Source organism: Enhydra lutris, unplaced genomic scaffold (assembly GCF_002288905.1).
Source record: "Enhydra lutris kenyoni isolate GAN:26980312 unplaced genomic scaffold, ASM228890v2 scaffoldscaffold78, whole genome shotgun sequence".
Taxonomy (NCBI): Eukaryota; Metazoa; Chordata; class Mammalia; order Carnivora; family Mustelidae; genus Enhydra; species Enhydra lutris.
Genome location: NW_019154162.1, coordinates 1,198,363 through 1,218,997, shown reverse-complemented (window position 1 = coordinate 1,218,997; position 20,635 = coordinate 1,198,363). Strand labels below are relative to the sequence as shown.

The 20,635-nt window shown below is 40.9% G+C and overlaps 1 protein-coding gene across 3 annotated transcripts in view; it reads right to left on the bottom strand.

The window, feature by feature from the left end:
* LOC111160860 (contactin associated protein like 5) overlaps nucleotides 1-20,635 on the bottom strand; it is an 823,942-nt gene that overhangs the window by 76,643 nt on the left and 726,664 nt on the right. The gene's annotated exons all lie outside the window — the stretch shown is intronic.

Here is a 20,635-nt window from a genome sequence, read left to right as displayed (position 1 = left end):
CTACCAAGCACATAATGCTTTTCTATGAACAATTCATGCAATGGCAGTCACAGTGGTTCTTTAGATGATTTGTGTTTCATAAATACACAATAGTATGACTATAATTATTTATTTAATAGATTGGTTAAAATTGCTCATAATGCTAGTCTCAAAGGATAAAGAGAAGAGTTAAATAGACAATGTTGTAATGAAGGAAGGTGAAGGATCTTAATGGAAAAATACAAATCAGGAGAATCACAAGTCCTCATTCCCAGACTCCTTTACCTAAACCTCCCACACTTACCTAGTAGAGAGGAGGGTCAGGAGCTATTACCCAATAAAGTTCTGAGAACCTCTGTTAGCCAGGAAGATGGGAAGTATTATCAAATACCAAGGCTACAGAGTATGGAACTAAGGATCACCCAGGGATAAAATCATAATCAAAAGTAAGGGAAGTAGCCAGTTGTGACAGACTAAATGGCTAGATGATAAGACAGAAACCAGGTATTCTGCAGCGAGAAGAAACTCCAGAACACGAGGCGAAATCAATAGGTCTAGAAGGGGCCTGAGATCTTGCATTGCTCAGGTTCCTGGTGATAAAGAAACTGCTGGTCTGGAGGCCACACTTTGAATAATAGGAGCCTGAAGACCTTCCTCAAAGTTCCACAGTGTAGCCACAGAAGTATCTATAGGACCAAACCATGGTTCTTGAAGGTCAGTGTGTATCAAAATTGCTGTCAACCACATAGAAGCAGCCTCAGCCCCATCCTCAGAAATTAGCAGTCAGCCGTTCTAAGGCAGAGCCAATAATCTGAATTTCCTCTACATTCCCAGGCAATGCCAGTGCTACCAGACTGGGAACCACACATTGAGGAATACTGTTCTAAGGACCCTTCAGCCTCTCCTAAGTATTAGGGAGGCACGTGAAAGATGTAAGACCAAGTCATCCAACTCATTGTTCAGTTTTTCAAAATGAACACACACACACACACACACACACACACACATCTAATGTAGGAGTTACACCTTGCACCATGCACTGGTGATTGTACCTTATAGCAGTAGTTTTCAAAGTGTGGTCCCTGGGCCAATACTTTCAGCATCTCCTGGGAATTTGCTGAAAAGATAATTCTTTAGGCCCCACTTGTAGACATAACAAACCAGAAATACTCAGTGGGGCCCATCAATCTGTGCTTCAAGGAGGACTGTGGGTAGTTCTGATGCCCACCAAGTTGGAGAAGCACTACCTTAGGATGAAAGAAAATGCAGGTGGTAGAAAGAGATAAGAAGCATGTACAAATCAATGGCTAGAAATCAGATAACCTGAGATCTAAGCCAAGCTCTGTTTCTGTTTATTGAGTCTACACACACCATTTCAGCATGTTGTCCCTTAATTTTCTTACCTGTAAGTGGAGTGAGCCCAAAGCCTTCCTAATTACTCAAGTATTAAGATAGGTTGCATTATTGTTTCCAAATACATAACTGTATTTCCTGTAAAGGATTACATTGCTTTAGGATGCTTAGGTGCCTCACTCAGTTAACTGTCTGCCTTTGGCTTGTGTCATGATCCCAGGGTTCTGGGATCAAGTCCCACATGGGTCTCCTTGTTCAATGGGAACCTGCTTCTCCCTCTGCCTGCTTCTCGCCCTGCTTGTGCTCTCTCTTGCCAAAAAAAAAAAAAAAAAAAAATTACACATTCTTGTCCATGGTCATGAGACTGGCAGTGCCCTGCTTGGTATTGGCCTCAACTATCTGACTTGCTTTAGCCAAAGACCTATGAGCAGAAGCTTTAAGAAGCACTGCATGTTTCCACAGGTATGCTTGCTTTTCCCTCTACCATAGAAGAGAGGATCCCACTTAGAACTATTGCTTCAGTTTGGGCCTCCAAATGAGATGACACATGGAATAAAATCACAGAAGCTGACCCACAGCCAGAGGGAAATAATGTGGATATTTGTTATGAGCCACTGAGATTTTGGTTGTGTTAGCTGTGACAGTGAGATTAACACAGGCATCGTATACAGATGGAAAGACATAATGCACATAAAAACTTGTTGAATAAATATGAGGGGCCACCATACTTTAGGGAGGGTTATAAAGATTGAAAACAAGAAGCTAGGCAACTTAGGGGTACCACTGCTGGGAATTTTCTAACTATGCTTCTTTAATGACATTGCCTCCCTTTGGCTTCTCCTCTCTCCCCTTTGTCTCTCATTCATCCCCACCCACATTCCTCCTTCTATCTCTCCTACCTTCCGTGCAGTTTTACTTCTGCTTTCCCTTACTTCCCCAGCTGACATGAGGGGTAGGACTGTGGATGAAATGGAGAGAGAGGGCAGATACTCCCATTTTGGCTCCTAATCAGGTCTCAATTTAGATACCGTTCCAGAGCAGAAAATCCTCATTCTCCCAAAGGATGATAAAATAGGCCAAAAGCACTGTAATATGTATGGATACAATCACCCGATTATCAAAATGATGAGACCTCTAAATATGATTCTTTAAAAATGCCTCAAAGGCTTGAAATCACGTTTACCTTCAAATGTGATGTGAACCAAACAAATGGACTAAGTTCTTAATGTAAGTCACGGTAGACAACAGCTTGACTCTGGACGTGTAACAGGACAGAGGTCTGTGAAGAACATGCAATGCACACTAATGGAGTTTCTATGAACTTGTCCCTACCTGACTCATTCTACAAGAGACAGAAACTTCTCCCTTCCAGATAGTTCAATCAGTTTACAAATCAAACAGTTGTCTTGCTCAAAGGCCCTAAGGCAATATGCAATTTTACCTCCCAAGCTAACCTCTCTGGAGGCAGAAGCCTAATAAGTAAGGGACTATATAGGAAAAGCATGGGGACCAAGAAAAGAAACTTGAAGAGAAGGACACATGGTAAGTAGGCAGCTTTATGGAGTGAGTTACCACTGGTAGAGAAGCTTGCCGAACATGTAGCCTGGTGGCGTGGATTTTCCCCTGCTATTCCTATTTTTCTTCTGTCTCTCATTCTGCTTCCCAATTGCTTTTTTTTGTTTTGTTTTTTTAAACTGTTTTGCTGTTATGGTTTCCTGTTCTTCCTTCTTTTCATTTCCACTTTTATTTCTTTCCCTTAATTCTGTATTACTGGTCAGGTTTTTAAATTTAGCCTTGAAGCTGAAGGATTAAATCACTGAAACAAATCTCAGTTCATCAGGTCCTACTGACCAACTGTTACTTTTAGTCAACTTTAACTCTATCTTGGGTTGAATGCTGATTTAATGTAACTGTTTCATTAACAGCATCACCAACTGTCTACTGATTTTTTTTTAAGACGATGATGAAATTCTGGATGACAGATGATTAAAATCTCCAATAAGCCTCAGGTCACTGGGTTTTAACAGATCTGTACTGTCATTTTATTAATTAGGAATATTTTACCAATAGAAAACAGGAACCTTGTGGTGGTGATGCTGGTGATCTAATTATGACTAATGTAAAAGCTAAACTGAACTTCCAATCATTCAATCAATTCATAATTTAGTGGATGTTTATAATGGGGTGAGCTTCATTCTAAATGCTGAGACACAAAAGACAAAGTTTGCGATCACCAGAGCCTCCATTCTGGTTTTGATGGCAGGCACAAACAAATGCATATATAATATAGTAGGTAATATCCAGGTAATAAGATGATGAAGGAACACCAAGCAGTATGGACTGCAGAGAGAGAAAAGTATGGCCTGACTCAGAGACAGTGTGGTCCTTATGAACTCTGCTTTGAGGTCCTAATACTGCAGCCTGTGGTCCAGAAAGGAGCCTTTGATAAGTTGCCATTCACAGGGGGTGCCTGGGTGGCTCAGTGGGTTAAAGCCTCTGCCTTTAGCTCAGGTCATGATCTCAAGGTCCTGGAATCAAGCATTGGAAGAGAGCCTGCTTCCTCCTCTCTCTCTCTCTGCCTGCCTCTCTGCCTACTGGTAATCTTATCTGTCAAATAAATAAATAAAATCTTAAAAAAAAAAAAAGATGCCATTCACGGGGCCTAAATGAAACCAATCCATTTGTAAATACAATGCTTCTAGTTCAGGAGACAGAATTCTAGCACCACAGAGGTGTTCTCAGATCCCCTAATGTCACTATTCCCCTGCCCATATCAACCATTATTATGATTTCTAATGGCACAGATTAATTTTTCATGGTTTTAAAATGTATAAAAATTGAAATCACAGATATGTGCTTTTTTATATCTGGTTTCTTTCAACATTAAATTTGTGAGATTTATCCATTGTGTTTGATATGTATTTAAGTCATTCTTTCTTACTGCATCAAGTGAATATATAAAAGTACTGAGCTTTTAATGCCTAAAAATCACTAGGAATGTGGTAGGCAGACTCCAGGGTGGTCCCCATGTTCACACTCTATATATAACCCCAACCACTGAGTGTAGGTGAGGGCCTGTGACTTGCGTTTAACATACAGAAAATGGCAAAGGTGATGGGATGTCACTCCTGGGATTCGATATCAAAATCCATGTATTCATACACCTGCTGGTGCTCCCTTGCTGGCTTGCAGAGGTAAGCTGTTAGGCCCTAACAGCTTATGGGGAGTTCCACCTGGCCAGGAACTGCCACCACACTTAGGAGTGGAGAGCAAGGTCTGGGGAACAGCCAGCAAAAAATGGGGGCCTCCATTCTAAAACCTCAAGGATCTGAGTTCTGCCAACAGTCTGAGGAAGCTCAGAAGCAGATCTTTCCTAAGCAGAGTCCCTGACAAGACCATAGTCCACCTGTGAGCTCTGAGCAGAAGACCAAATATGCTGTGCTTGTATTCCTGACACAAGGAAACTGTGAGATAAGAAATGTGTGCTCTTTTGAGCCACTAACTTGAGAATGGAGAACTAGTATAAGAACTCAGATCCCTGGCTTTCTAGCATAGTGATTTTTATCCCTTTGTTTTGTTACAGGTAAGACAAACACCCTATAAACAACTCAACATTCTTTCTCCGTCATCCGTTTTCAACAATAACCACCTTGGCAAGTGCAAATCATGAAGTACATGAGTCCTGGTTGAATCGCTTTAAATCTACAGCAGCCTGTTGCTTACCTTTAAAAAGCCATTTATTAATTGTTCAGACACAAGTGAGAAAATAGGGAGAAGCAGATAAGGTTGGGTCTCTCAGGACACTTCCTGGGAAGAATGATCTTAGAGGAGGAAAAGAAGAAAAGAAGAGAAAAGAAAAGAAAAGAAAAGAAAAGAAGAGTTGTATATTCTCACAGTGCTATTTTCAGCATGCACTTCCCATAGATGCATCTTAAGTACTTTGGAGCAGTGCCAACCAGGGTGCAATGTAGATATAAGTCAATATCCTTACAACACAGGCACTTAACGAGAAGACATGACTGATGCAATACACCTGCTTGCAGGAGAAGGAAGCTCAACCACTCTGGGGAAATAAGTTTCCGATACCCCGTTTCTACTCCTTTTCACTTTGTCCTTGATTTATCGCCTTTGCCCGGCTTCAGCATGACAAAGGCTTCAGCTTTCACTACAAAATGATATTCCAGATTCCACTAAATATATTTGTAAGACAAGGGCAGCCAACAAGATTAAACTGCCAGCACAAAGACCGGGGTTATTTAAAGCTAGAGAGAGATTACCGGGGATTATTACTATATCAAAAAAACATTTCAGCTACGAAACCAGTGCTTATTTCTCCAGCACTTTGGCTGTGTGCTAATTTATCTCCCACCTTGCACTGATTTAGTCTTTCATTGCCAATTTATTGGAAAGCCTGACAAATGTCGGTGGCCTATGGTATAGGACACCCAGGCTTACTTAGTTATTGCTACGGAGAGCAGGAAATCAGGACCTTCAGTGGGGATTTACGTGTGCTGTTTCTTTGATTTTTTATTGTTGTGTTTTCATTTGAACCATCAGGCATTTCATCTGTAATCTCGTTCATCTTTTAGATGCCCCACCTAAGGATGGCAACGCAAACAACTAAAATCCAGCAGCAGTACAGTCATGGGGCCGATGATTTCGTCACTGGTTTTCCTCTACCAATTTTAAATGTGATATTTTATCTGTTTCAAACTGCCTCTCTTTTAAGATAACTTTCCTCAGACTTTTGTGTACGTTGAGAGGAAAAATACCTATCAAAATTAGAAATAAAAGGATAAGAGTAATCCATTTTTATGATTTGCTGTTTCTTCAGGTTTTTTCTCTCATTTTAGCTTCATGCTTTTAAGTAAAGTTGTTATCCGATTTAATTTATTCTCCTCAATTCTTAGCTGCACTTTAGTGCACCATAAAGATATGACAGTGAACTCTTTTGAAGATGAACCATTAGAATATGCTTTTAAAAGGCTTTTTTGCTTGAAAAAAATGTGCCCTGTTTTTGTTAAAATCTCTCAAGCAATTTCACTGGAAAACGTTGTCCATAGTGGCAATGTAGGTATAGCCACTGGGACCCTGAATGGTGCTAGACCAGTCCTGTGTCCTTGAATTAGTGTTATAGTGGTGGATCCAACAAGTTAACAGAGGCAGAGACTGTGACAATTTTGGTAATAGACTGCTGCAGAAACCCAGTAGAAGGGCACTTAAAACAGTCTTTGGGAGGGAACCAGAATGCTTCCCAGAAGTGACATTAGACTGGAAGAAATAAGAATTTGCCAACAAAGAAGAGATAAAGGTGGGAAAGAAAAGAATGATTCAAGCAAAGGTAACAAAATGTGCAAAGACCCAGAGGTAAAACAGCATGATGCATTCAACCCTGGGAACATAATTCAATATGGGGAGAGGGTACAGTGGGGTACGAGAATAATAAGAATTGGAACTTCACAGGAAAGCGAGAACCTAGGGTTGAGCTGAGTTTAGAAATTAGCCCAAGGGCAGTGGGAGCTATCAGAGATGAGTAGCATGAATATATTTGAATTTTGAAAAGATCACCCTGGTCAGAATAGAGAATGAATTAAAAGGGCATAGGCCTGGAGCCTGGGAGAAATTTTTGGACACTGTTGGCAGTAATCTGATTCTGAGGTTAGGGTGGCCAGAGCAAAGATAACCAGAGTGGGAGTGTACAAAAGTGATAGATGTAAGAGACTGAGGAAGTAGATACAATGTGATGCAAGAAGGTTGAATAAAACTTGGTGACTGATGGACTCTGGAGGGATAAGGAAGAAGAAGATATGGGTGATGAATATCTCTGACTGGTTGAACATAGAGCACTCCTTTGAGAAAGGAAAGACTCGAGCATGGGAAGATGTGGCTATAAGCATGTGTATGTGTGTATTTGTGTACGTGTGGGCATGCACATTTGTATCTGCATGTATACACAGATGTGTGTGTGTGCATGTGGGCATGGACATTTGTATCTACATGCATACGCATGTGTGTGCATGTGTATGGGTGTATTGCATGTGTGTGCACGAATGTGTGCACAAATGTGTATTGCATGTGTGTGCACATGTGTGTGCTGAGAGGTTTGAGGTTAATCTGGGACACATGGAGCTTGAGGAGTCTATGTGACAGCCAACTAAAGTTACCCCCTCAAGCAGTTGAGACAATCTTCCTGAAGTCACAGCAATCTGCATAATCACTATCTGAATTGGGGAGAATGGATGATATCTCAGTGAAGGTGTATCTTTGCTCCAAAAAAGCTGGAACTGCCCCAAGGAATCCAGTGTATAGGAGGCAAGCTGAGGATAAGTTATCTACACAGGTGGCTGAGGAAGTAGCCAACAGCATAACATGTTCTAGCAAAGCCATGGAAGTTAAGGCCTGCAAGAGATGTGGTAGTGAGGGGGCTTCTTAGTGGTCTTGCCATGCGCCATTTCAATAAAGTATGCTTAACGGTTATGTAAATAGAACAATTTGTTATACTGAATATTTCCAGTAAAATTATTTCACTCATTTATTCTTCTGTCCATTAATTATAAGACTTACTTCACTAATTGAAAACAGGGAAATGGGGTATGTATACAACTCATTAGAGATAATCCTCTAATCTGCCTTCAACCAATATCCTGTATTATTTATATGTACTTGTATTTATATGTATTTATATTCATTTACTGGTGGGGAGAACTAGTTTTCTATTAACAAAACCATACACCTCTTTCTTTATGTTCAAACAATGGATTTATTCATGCATTTAACTATTGTTTATGAAAATAATACTGTTTAATAGTCAAAGAGCATAGTCAAAAAATTTCAAATAGTATAACAAGACTTAACAAGAGAAAGCAACTCCTGTCCCACACCTTCCTACTCTGGTCCCTCCTCCCACTATGCAGTGACTTTTGGTTCTATTAGTTTTCTTGTTATTTTCTTTCAATTTTATTTAATTAAATATATTGCTCTTTCTTTATTTATTAATTTTAAATATTTCATTTTGCCTTACCACAATGGCAGATGAAGAATTACTTTTCTTGGACCCAGTCACATCCCCCCTCATGCCTCCAATATAGGCAATCTACAATTTTGGTTAGGTTGGTTTTCAAAGGCCATATTGTTGTGTCTGACATAAATATCACCTTCTGCTGGTATCTATCACTTGTATGTTTTCTCTAAGAGCCACTCTCCAAAAGTCCTCTGTCAGTATGCTTTATTCAAGACCAGGTTTTCTCAACCTTAAAGATATTAACCTTCCAAGCCAGGTAATTCTTTGTGAGAAGGGAGGTTGTCCTGGGTCTTTACGTTGTTTGGCAGCATCCCTAACTTCCATCCACTACACAAGAGTAGCACTTCTCATCTGGACAGCTAAGAATGTCTTCTGATATTACCAACTGTCCCTGGGAGACAAAATCATGCCCAGTTGAGAACCACTAGCCTGACCAGTTGCTCACTGGGATTTCAGTATACCTGCCATCCTGAAATTATTTTGCCTATTCTGTGGTGGGTGATCTGCTTCCTGAATCTCATATCATACTTTTGTATATGCTTCCTTTTTGGGTAAAGCACGTTGTAGCAGGCAGCCTTGAACATGACCCCATGGATCCCTGCCTCCTAGCAGTCATAACCTTGTATAACCTCCTCCCACGTCACATTGTACCAGGTGTCACTGATGAGTTTAGGTTCTGAAAAGACTCCTCTATCTGTCTTAAGTACACTCCCTTCTGTGTATTTCTCTCTCCCTCTCTGTTTCTGTCTCTTTCTTACTCCTGCCATCCTCCACCATTTTCTCTTGGAGAAGCTGACTGACATGTTGTTTGTGCAGCCCTCTGGCAAAGTCAAAGAACTCATGACTGAAGGCTCCAACAGCTACATGATGGAGCCAGGAAGCAGATCATCTGCATTCAGACTACTGCAGTCCCTTCAGACTATGGCAGCCCAAGCCAAGGGGCAGGACCTCATGAGACACCATAAGCCAGAAACATCCAGCTAAGCCAGTCTCTCTCACAGAAATGTCTTTATACGGTTTAACCACATTTTTGTAGTTTAAAGGTACTAAATTTGGGGCTGATATTTTATACAGCATTAGATAACTAATGCATGCGTATTAAGTAGCATCTTTACAAAGGTGTTTACAGAGTCTTAAACTATCACGCAAGCTACCTCCACCCTTTAATGCATAAAATTGTTTGCATTCCTTCCTCACATTTGACTAATAATTTGACTAAGCATAGCATTCCAGTTTGAAAACCATTTTCCCTTAGGACTGCAAAGATGCTTGTCCATTATCTTCAAATTTCCAGTGTTTCTTTCTATTGAGAAGTTCTCCACTAGTTTGAATCCTGATCCTGTCTTTACCAAAATTAGGGTTCTGTGTTTGCCTTGATGTGTGACTTCTTCTGTCCACTGTGCTGGGTAGGGAAGCAAAGTTTTACATATAATTTATTTTACTCTATATTTTCCAGTACATCTTTGCTAATGTTCTCTTCCCATCTCTTCTCCATTTTTATACATCTAGTTAGAGAGTGAACATCATGTTTTGCCCTCCAATTTTCTCTTTTGTCTTCATATTGCCACATTTTGGTATTTTTGTTCAACCCCTGGGAAATTTCTCAAATATTACCTTCCAACTTTCAAGATTTCTAACAATTTCCCCTACTGCATTTCCAGGAGTTATTTTTTATTGTTTTCTAGTTGTATTTTAAACCATCACGTTCTTGTTTCATGGATTTATATAGTCTCCTACCTGACTGAAATACTGTAGTTTTAGTTTCTTCTGCCCTTGCGTTATCCCTGTTTTCTCTACTAATCTCCATTTATTTAACCACTTTGATCTTTTTCTTTCATCTTGGAGGTTTTATGGAAATATCTGATGGCCCTGGTCATCTGTTCACACTTGTGACCGAGGCAATACAAATTGGATTGAAGATTCTTTGCGCTGGGATTGCGTTTGTCAACAGGTGGAGCTCACTGTTAGGTGACCACATGGGGGCACCATTCTTTTTAATGGGGGCATCCTTAAAATTATAGTTATCAAATATATTTTCCATGGAATTGTTCAGTTCTTCTGTGGGAAACTCGTCTCCTGCATGAAGAAAGAAAAACTTCACAGTATGAGATCTTGGAAGAAGGGAGAATTGAGGCCAGGGATTTCATACCCCACTGTACAGAATGCCAGGTCATTTCTCTCTTCAGTCTTCTATCTAGATCTTTCCCTCAGCTTTGGAAACTCTGGTTCAATTTCTATATGTTACTAAATATGTCTGGTATTCTGGGGCAGAGGTGAAAAGGAATTTTCTTATCTTCCCAGACAAGAAAAAATGGATTTAGGGTCAACAGTTCTCTGCAAAACATTCTCATTTTTCCTTTCCTGATTTCGTGCCTCATCCTGGACTCTATGGTATACAGAATGCCCCGGCCTGAGCCTTTCTCATGAAACCTTCCCATTAGCATGCCTTCCTAGTGACTTGCACTCAGTCAGCTTTTCTTCTCTATCTGATGTTCAGACTTTTAAAAATCTTTTCATACTTTATACCCATACTAAGCTGTTTTGTTCTCTTTGTCTTTTGGAGTTCTTACTTTTTAAAAAAATTTTTTTTAATTCCTTTATGTCATTGTGGGGGAGTGTAGGAAGAGAACAATAAATTTGTGTCTTTATCCCTCATGTTTAATTAAGAATATGCATTTACTACTCGAGATTTTTCTTTTTTTTTTTTTCGAGATTTTTCTAAACCAGAAAAATTCTGTTGAGCCTTATTAATTATATTAAAATCACCTGTTCTGAGAAAGTAGCACTCCCCCATGTGCAATTTCACTTCAAACTTTCAATTAACAGTGACTGTCAAATTTGGCTGGCTAATCTCATAGCGTGGCTCTAGCTATACCCTATAACTTACATCACAGAATTTGGCACCAATAAGGAATACTAGTTTGTCCTTGTTTGTTTGTTTGTTCCCACTGGATAGTCTGTGTGCTTCATTGTGCGCCAAAGTGCAATTTGCCAAATAGAAGGAGATATCTGGCACCTCTTCCACTGGCAATGTGTTTCTAAATATTGGGGTTTAGTCCTCCTTTTATATTTTCCCCATCCTTTCTGTCTGGTCTATCTTTTATTTTTATTGTTTAAAGATTTTATTTATTTATTTTTTTTATTTGACACAGAGAGAGATCACAAGTAGGCAGAGAGGCAGGCAGAGAGAGAGGAAGAAGCAGGCTCCCTGCTGAGCAAAGAGCTCAATCCCAGGACCCTGAGTTCATGACCTGAGCCAAAGGCAGAGGCTTAACCTACTGAGTCACCCAAGCTCCCCTGGTCCATCTTTTAAACAGAGTTCTGGAAGCAAGGCACTACAGAGAGTGAACATGGCATTCCCAACCCAGCACACACTCCAAGTGAAAGCTAAAAGCAAACACCAGAGAGAAGGCGGCAGGTTCCATGAGAACAGCACATAGAACAATGAGAGGTCAGAGAACAGAGCAGGATAGTTCATAAGCTAAAAAGTGATCAGTGGACTTTGCTTTTTAGCCTCACAGGTTCAATGCTGTGTCTTCTTGGACAAGTCACTTAACCTTCCTGTGCCTAAGTTTCTTCATCTGTAAAACGGGGAATGTTGGTGCTAACTTCACAGCCATTGTCAGGAAATGAGATGAACTAAGACAAAACTAAAACTGCTGTTCAGCATGGGGCAAGTATAGCTGCTATCGACTGGTTTTTTGCTGGGAGATCAGGGTGGTGGTAGAAACTCCGACTGGACTCGGAAGGTTGAACACCTGCTCACCCTGTCTCCACTGCAGCTTTATAACAGCAGATTTGACGTCCAGAGCCCTCATTGCTAAACTTTGAGAGGATAAGGGACTTATTAAAGTGGAAACCCATCTTCAATAACTTTGAATGAAGAGAAATAATGATAATCTAAGGCCTACTTGCTGCACAGAAGGTAATTAACTGCACAGAGAACTGAATAAACCCCGAGCTCGGGCTTTCTGCTGACAGTTTCACATCTCGAGGTTCAAGTATTTACAGATCAAGCGTTCTAAGGAGAATAAAAACATGTCTTTCCTCTTAGAAAATCTTTCTTCACACAGACTGCAATGGCTTTCTTAATCCTTAAACCCCTAATTAGAGTTCTAGTCCAAAAGCTAACCATCCGGTTCCCCATTCTCTTCAACCCTGGCTTAAAAAAAAAAAAATCAAGGTGGCTCAGTCACCAGCCAGTGTTTTGTTCTGTTTTATAATAACCCTTCTTTGTATTTATCCCACATCTTTCATTTAGTTTCTTCAAACCCTTTACAGACAGGATCTTATTAATCCTCAACAACACTGCTGCATGGCCCTTGACCATTGCAATTATCCAAAATTTATAGATGAAGAAACCAAGGCACCAAGTGCACGTCTTTTCTCTTTTTACAATGAAGCATAAGAGCAGATAATAATTCTCTTGGTTCTCACGGGACAGTTGTAAGCAACCAGCCTTGCTGGGGAAAGAAAAAAAAGAGAGAGAGAAAAAAAAAAGCAAAACAAAACAAACAGTTGCTCAATTCTTGGAAAATTTCAAAGAGTTTTTTAAACTGAGAAAATTCAAAGACCCTGAAGGCTCTCAGAAAATAAAATCAAAGAATGCCAGTTCCACAGAGCCTCACTGCCCAAACAACCCTGCCTCTCAAAAGCACATCACAGGTAACAAAATGGAATCAGAGGAAGACCAGAATTGAGGATACTAATACTTGGTTAATATAATGTATGTTCATGCCCATATTCGCTAGAAAGCCTGTTGTGATAAACTGAAAAGAACTGCCCTCTTTCCCCTAGTACAGCCCCACTGGCACTCTAGAAAGACCTCTCATGGACTCTGGGGGGTGTCCTCACACTTGCCAGGCATAATTCAATCCAGGAATACCGAGGCCAGCTCCATGCTAAATACTCTGCTAGATGCTGACCTTACGAAGATGAAAATTGTGTATGGAATCCAACCTCAATAGTCTCCCTGAAGCCAACTATATGCCATATATGCTCTTCTACTATGAGCACATAGGACAGCATCGAGCACACAGTAGGTGTTGTGGACTGAATATATGTGACCCCTCAAATTAATATGGTGAAGCCCTAATCACAGTGTGGCTAAATTTGGAAACAGAGACTCCAGGGAAGTAATTACAGTGAAATAAGAGTGGGACTCTGATTCAATAGGATGAGTATCCATTTCAGAAGAGAAACCAGAGCACGCTCTCTTTCCCTCTCAGGCACATGCATACTAAGGAAAGGCCACGTGAACATACATCTGCAACTCAGTGGGAGAGCTCTCACTGGACACCAACCCAGCTGGTGCACGGATACCAGACTTCTAGTCTTCAGAACTGTGAGAAAATAAATTTCTGTGATAAAGCCACCAATCTGTGGTAATTTGCTATGGCAGCCCTGGCAGACATATACAGTAGGTGTATTAAATAAATGTTCATAAAGTTAATTGTATTTTGTAATTTTTTTAAGAGAGAGAGAGAGAGAGCGAGTTGAGAGAAGTGGGGGAGGGGCAGAGAGAGAAGAAGAGGGACTTTAAAGCAGGCTCCATGCCTAGCAAGGAGCCTGATACAAGCTTTCACGACCCTGAGATCATTACCTGAGCTGAAACCAAGGGTTGGATGCTTAACCAACTAAACCACTGAGGTGTCCCTTGTAATTTTTGTTACCCTTAATTTCATGCTAGTCTTTGATTATTGCTCTTCACTCGGGGACTTAGAGCACTGACTCAGTAGCTCTGCTCTTGCTATTTTGGTTTCCTTGATGCTGGCACTTATTGCCCAGCCAGATCCATGGTCAGAGCGGCTGGGGCTTCAGGTAGGGGTTCCCAAGCGTTTAACTATATCTCCTCAGTCATATGTCACTGGGCCTGGCCCTACGTGAGCAGAGCTTATTTAATCCTTTACATACCCTGTTCTTCAGTTATTTTATGTCTCTCTCTATCTGTTTTTATTTCAGAAACATCAGAGAAGTTCCTCAACAGTCTAGTTCAGAGTGTATTTGAGAAAGCCATTCTTAAAGGTTTTTTGTTTTGTTTTCATGCTTATGTATATCAAAAGTTGCTGCCTGTACCTAATGACAACAGCCAACATGGAGGCTGGAGACCCTGTGCCTCATCTTTCTCCTTCTTCAGGATAATGTCCCCTCAATTAGATGCTCTGCCTCTAGACAATGGGTGATTTTCATGTCCTCTTTGTATTAAATTTTAATCTCAGTCATCCTGAATCCTGACCTTCACATTCATGCTCTACCAACCCAAGCATTAAAATAATTAATGTTATTATTATTTATTATCAATGAGAAAATGCAACGTGTTTTGTTCTTTACAGTCTGTGAAGCACAATTTCTTACATTATCTCATTTGGTCTTTGTCTTAGCCTGATTGAACTGCTATAACAAAATACTTCAAACTAGGTAGTCCAATCAACAGAAACTGATTTTCCCAAAGTTCTGGATGCCAGCAGGTGAGATGAGCAGTGGCTGGTGAGGATTCTTCTCTTTGTTTTTACATGGCCACCTTCTACTATGTCCTTAAATGACCAAGAGAGACAAAAACAGAGATAAAAGTCTGGTGTCCCCACTTTTAAGGACACTAACCCTAGCAGATCAGTGCTCTCTCCTTATAACCTACATTAACCTTAACTTCCTTCTTACTCTAAATACTAAGAGGGGTGCCTGGGTGGCTCAGTAGGTTAAATATCTGACTTCAGCTCAGATCACAATCTCAGGATCCTGGGATTGAGCCCCACTTTGGGCTCTTGGCTCAGCAGGGAGTCTGCTTCTCCGTCTTCCTCTCTCTCTCTCCCTCTGCTTCTTCCCCTACTTGTGCTCTCTCTCTCTCTTTCCCTCTCCCTCAAATGAATAAATTAAAAAAAATCTTTAAAAAATACTAGGAGTCACTTCAACATATGGATTTTAGGGGGACTCAATCTTCGAGGATCTATAAGCACACCACAAAATAAAAAATCCATGAAAACAGACAGAAGGAAAACAAGAACAATGACTGGGACCCAGTGTTTTTTGTTTTTTTTAATTAATTAATTAATTAATTAATTTTTTTGAGAGAGAAAGTGCACGAGTCAAGGAAGGGGTAGCAGGGGAGGGTGAAAAAATCCAAGCAGACTCACGCTGAGCATAGAGACTTATGAGGGGCTTGATGTCACAACTGTGAGATCATGATCTGAGCCAAAACCAGAGTGAGATGCTTAACTGACTGAGTCACCCTGATGCCCCAACCTGGATTCGGTTGTATTCACCATACCTTCATTATTCACACAGGCCCACCCCTTGGCACAGAGGATTAACTGTCTGATACTGGAGATGACTTTTGTGTCTGCCCATATTTTTGTCCTTCCTCTAAGAAAGGGTGATGGAGAGGGACTCCTGATACTCTCTCAAGGTCATGCTGTGTCAGAACCACATTACTCTGAAATGGAGGAGAGAAGCACAATAGGACCTGGTATTTCCTCCCAGTAAGAGATTATTAGAAAGCCCAGAAATGGAGGAAATGCACCAACTAAAACAATCCTGCAGATATCAAAAGACACTGGGGAATTTTAAGTTCAATAGCAGCAAAGTGTTGCCTGACACAAGCCCAGAGACTGAAGTGGTCACGGTGATGTCCTCAGAGGTGTGCTTTTCTCAACCTGTTTATCAGGATCCCCGCTGCTCTGAGGAACTCACATATATGCTGGTGTCAGAGAGGGCATGGTAAGAGGCAGCACTAAACTTTGAAAGTCTTCTGCAAGAAAGCAGCAAAGGCAGAGAGTAGTCTAGGGTCAAACCAGTCCCAGTTAGCAGCTGTTGACATTTGTACTTTGAAGACGGTCCCTCTCTGGATTCCTCCTTACCCTTGTCTCCCTTGAGTCAGTCTGTTCAAAATGTAAAGTGTCTGGGTTCATCATTATTCCATCCAAGGTGTGTGCAATCACAAATGCAGAAAGTGCATCCTTATGAATGTATGTATTTAAAAAAAAAAAAAAGATTTGATAAAAAGGAAATGCTGAAGCAAAGTCAGACAAACCATTCAGTGCTGGAAGGCAGCTGAAGAGCCACCACGGGAAGGTGACCTGGGGGCCCTATTTGGATTTTGTATCCACATGATTTCACTGTAGATTGACGGCCTTAGACTTAGCACAAATCTAAATTTGATTTCTTTTTTTAAATTTTTACTATAGAGGAGCCCAGAAGGACACATAATGAAAGTGTAGGAAGGGGAACCGAATGGGAAAAACTATGTGTATTTCACATGCAATGGAAATAAAATGGAGAAAATAAGGAACAATAAAAGAAACTCTAATTTTATTAAACAAAAACCTAATGTCTGCCTGGAAAACACTGATTTATCTTTCTTGACCCAACTCAAGTTTTAATATCTTCATGAAGCCTTTTGTGACCCTCCCTCCCAGAAAGAATTGGTCACTCTTTCCTTCTTTGCTTCAGTCTACCTGGAACAAACTATACCCATATCTATGACACGTTGTTGTCCTTCTTTGTTGTGTCTCTGTTCTCAGTCCAGATCCTTAAAGGTAGAACAGACGTTGTCTGAATATGTCTCTCCCATGCGTGAAATATTACTGCCACATGGTAGATGCTCTGCAAATAGTTGTGAAATGACAAGTTTGAAGGGGAACTCCACGGTACCATGCAGAAGGCAGAGCCATCACTCAATAAAATTTTGTGAAATTTAAGTGTATCTTTAGAAAATCTCATTGCCTTCTCTGGGCCCTCTCCTCCTTCATATGCCCGTTCTCCTCCAACAGCTGTATCTCTGAGAAGTTACCTGCTGTCCAAAACTCCAGCCGAAGGGAGCACCTTCACTCTCCCGAAGACTCTCTAACCTCAAATGCCTCCTTCTCATTCTCTAATCTCCCATCCCAGAAATGGAAATTCTTTTCTTCCTTTAGGAAAAAGGACATGTTTTCATTTGAAAAGACAGCAACGACTTAACCCGAATAAGTCTCTAGTTGGAGAAATTTCAAGAAAAACGGTAAAGTGCAAAGAGGAATTCCAAGCATGCTAAACCGAACCCCCGCCAGGAAGAGACTTGGAAGAATGACTCTGCGTCCCACTGCTCTTCTCTCCTCTGGACTGTACACCCGTATTCAATAGATTTGCAAGCCAAGGATTTTGTTCAGCATTTATGCAGTTCATTCGCCTGTCTCCACCCCCCGGCTTCTTAACCCACAGTGCTGAAATTGGAACCATTTTGTATGACATGGTCGTGGGCATTTTCTTCCTCCTGGGGAGAACAAAAAGGACTCCTTTTAAGAGTGATCCTCTCATCATAATTTCCACCAGATTCCCAGAGGTGTCTTAAATCAAAGAAAGGTTAAGAAACCTGTACTAACAGAAAACTCTTAACTTCATCTCAGAGAAGTGTGAATCAATCTTAGAAAACCCTTCCAGAGAAGGACTTTCCCTAGTTAACCCTTTACCATGTTTGCTACTCCCCCCCCCCGCCCCAAGCTGTAGGTATTCTAAAATTCCATTAGTATTTTCGGAGGTGTATTTCTCCCTGAAGTCTATCAAAGTCTTATTAGGAATATCCTTAGCTCCTCATGAAGCAAGGTGCCCACATTATTCACTGGCAATTAGGTCAGTGGCCTAATACCATGATCACACTGGGAACAAGCTGTACCAATACCAATTCTTCATTCCTTATAGAAGTATTTTAAAGGCTGTAAATGCAGCCCTAACAGAAAGAAAGAAAAATGTAAGACTATACAGGAATGGAATAGAGAATCACAAAATCTTAGACTTGGAAAGAAACTCAGAGGTTATTTTTCTCCCTCATCCACTGCCAGTATTCTTATTATACTTTCTCCAAGGAATTGTCATTTAATTCTGTTTGAAGACATCCTATGACAAGGAATCCACTCTCACTCAAGGCATTTGCTCTATTGTTATAACCCCTGAATTCCTAAGAGATTCATCCTTAAACTTAGACAGAATCTAACTTCTGGTTAGATTGCCTGAGAAATCTGGACAACCCGATTCCCTCACAGATCTAGATTGCCCATCAAAAACTGTAAGACAGTTTTTGAATCTCTTTTTCCTTATCATGTTTAGAAGGCACAGCATCCTGTCTCTTTTCCTTGCTCTTTATAGATTCTGATACTGGGCAGTGGGAAGTCCGTGAAGGAATAAATGAACTAGAGTGTATATCTCCCCTGCATCTCTGTAGGATAAATGTCAGGAAATGCCCAGGATTCCAAATTAGAAAGGCATCTACCACTGCCCAGTGTGACAAGAGTTCCCTAGAGCAATGGGGGAGGGGGTTCTCTGAGTCAGAGTGAGGGGATGAGAGCACTATGTGATTAGCCACTGCCTGGACTGAGGCAGTAAGTTAGACTGAGATGTGAAGCCTAAATTTTCACACTGGCCCTACGACCTGAGCATAAAACAAACAAGCAAACAAACAAGGCACAAGTACCTCCTTGCTGCCTGCACTTAGCCAGGGCTTTAAAAATGCAAATGCCTACGGTGTCAAGTAGAACTCTCAGGGAAGTGAGGCTTTAGAGTATAAGAACATAGGGGATCAGGCAGAATTCAAGAATGCCTTCCCAATTAAATAAATGCAAGTTATTTAAAACACCCTGTGTTTCAAAAAATAAATAACACTCTTCATTTAGAGCTATGGTTAAGAACACAAAATATGCTACCAGAGTCAGAGAGGGAGGACTGAATTCTAACTCTTTTACTTACTTGCTGTGAGGTTTTAAGCAAGTTTCTTCGTGTCTGTATGCCTTAGTTTCTGGAGCTATGAGATTAATTCCACCAACCACATAGGATTATTGTGAGAATTAAGGGCTGTGCACATTAATTAGAACAATGCCCAGAATATGTGAGTGTGTGTGTGTGTAGAGTAGATGGAGTAGTATGTATATGTAACCAAATATAGTTATTCCTGTTATTCATTGTATCCATAGGCACAGCCTGGCAGGTACAAGTGTGCCATGGAATCACACCTATAAGATGCTTTGGGGAAAATCTTGCATTTCAGAGCTCTGTAACTATCTTACTATAGTCCAGCTACATCACAGCAGGATGGTCTAGCTTAGAGGAAAGATGGTGGGGCTGATTATCAGGAGATCTGGCTTCTGGTCCCAACGGTGTCATGAATTATCTGGCCCACATAGGTTAATCAGTTAATCTATGTCTCAGCGTTCTCAGCCAGACTTCTCCACCTCAAAGACATTATGGGGCCAAAGTTTAAGATATGACAAGTTAATATAATGGTTCTACTCATACAAAGGTCTGCTGATAAATAAGAGGTCTAATGGTTCCTTTCTTTCTTATAGGCTCCTCAAGATCAGGTAGGTGGAGTGGTCAGTCACCACCCTAGGAACCCTCTCTCTTTTCTCCTTCCCTTTCATTTGCTCTTAGAATGAATTAGTCCTGTTACTGTCTGTGGGGTCCTTATTATTAATGTATTTCAGGCCTGATTCAACTCACATGTCCACCAGGTCTGATCCTTGCGTTAGGCCCACACATCATCTTTATTTTCAGTATCATAGTCAGAGAGCAAGATGAAGCGAAGAAAAATAATAATACCCTCCCGTACCCCCACCAAAAAAATAGAGAGCAAGAGAAATAGCTGGAGTCTCTGTAGAATCTCTGTCCTAAGGTCTGGAGACAGCAGAGTGCACACTGCACATTCCAAGCTTCCTTTCTTCTCTGCCCCAGCACAGTCTATCCCAGGGGGATCATGCTAAAGCCCAGACTCCTCTCATTATCTTAGCAAATTACAAGAGGAGGCAGGACATACTCTCCATCATGGGAACGTGTTCTTTGAGATCTAACTACAGGGATGTCCACATCTTCGCTCTCTTTGTCTGTCCTAACAGTTGTTCCATTCCCCAGGATTTTGATCTCACGGTGCCCTTGACCAAGAGTCCTCCTCATTGTGAGGTAGAATCACACAGTGAGGGAAAAAAACCTGACTTCCCCTAACAGCCGTCAGAACTGGTGTCCTTCAACACCCCTTTCATGAAGTGGTGTCCCTGTCTAATCTTCATATATTCCATTTAGTGCACATTCTTTTCAAGGGATGATTCTCAGCGCCATGCCCCATATTGCATAGGGGTATGACTCACATGTACCACTTCTCCCCAAGACCTAGGCAATCGACTCTTATTAATACAGCCTGCATTTGGGCCAGTTGCTTAACAGCCTTCAGTAAAGGAGACTGCAGCAAAGATGACACGATATATGTGACAAGCGTCCTTTTGAAATTCAGATATGCTTGTGATTGTCTCCCTTACACTTAATGGATTC